The sequence below is a fragment of the Geospiza fortis genome, unplaced genomic scaffold (assembly GCF_000277835.1).
Source record: "Geospiza fortis unplaced genomic scaffold, GeoFor_1.0 scaffold241, whole genome shotgun sequence".
Classification (NCBI taxonomy): Eukaryota; Metazoa; Chordata; class Aves; order Passeriformes; family Thraupidae; genus Geospiza; species Geospiza fortis.
In genome coordinates, this window is record NW_005054491.1 from 1,067,044 (window position 1) to 1,067,792 (window position 749).

Consider the following 749-nt stretch of genomic DNA (forward strand, 5'->3'; position numbering starts at 1 on the left):
CCCCCCGGGGCTGCCGGGCTGCTGTCGGTGCAGGTGGAGCGGGAGCGGGAGCTGCAGCGTCGCCTGCGCCACCCGCACATCGTGCGCCTGCACGGGCACTTCGCCGACCGCGGGCACCTCTACCTTCTGCTGGAGCTCTGCAGCCGGGGGGTGAGACCTGCACCCCGAAACCGAGCCCCTGCACCCCGAAAATGAGCCTAAACACCCCAAAACTGAGCCCTTGAACCCCAAAACCGAGTTCTGGAGCCCCTGGACCCCGAAACTGAGCCCCTGAACCATGAAACTGAGCCTAAACACCTCAAAACTAAGTCCCTGCACCCTGAAACCAAGCCCTCGAACCCTGAAATTCTGCACCCCAAAACGGAGCCCTTGAACCCCAAAAGTGAGCCTAAACACCCCACAACCGAGACCAAACACCCCAAAGCCGAGCTCCTGAACCCCAAAACTGAGCCCCCTCAGGCCGGGGCTTCAGTAGGGCCCAGCCTGGTGCATTGCTCTGTCCCCAGGCCCCCCTCGCTCTGTCCCAGTCCCTGTCACTCCATCCTGCGTCCCCCTCCATTGTCCCCGGTCGCTCCTCAGTGTCCCCGGTCCCTCCTCAGTGTGCCCAGCGCTGTCGCTCTGTCCCCAGCCCCTCCTCAGTGTCCCCAGCGCTTTCGCTCTGTCCCCAGCGCTGTCACTCTGTCCCCAGTCCCTCCTCAGTGTCCCTAGCGCTGTCCCTCTGTCCCCAGCCCCTCCTCAGTGTCCCCAGC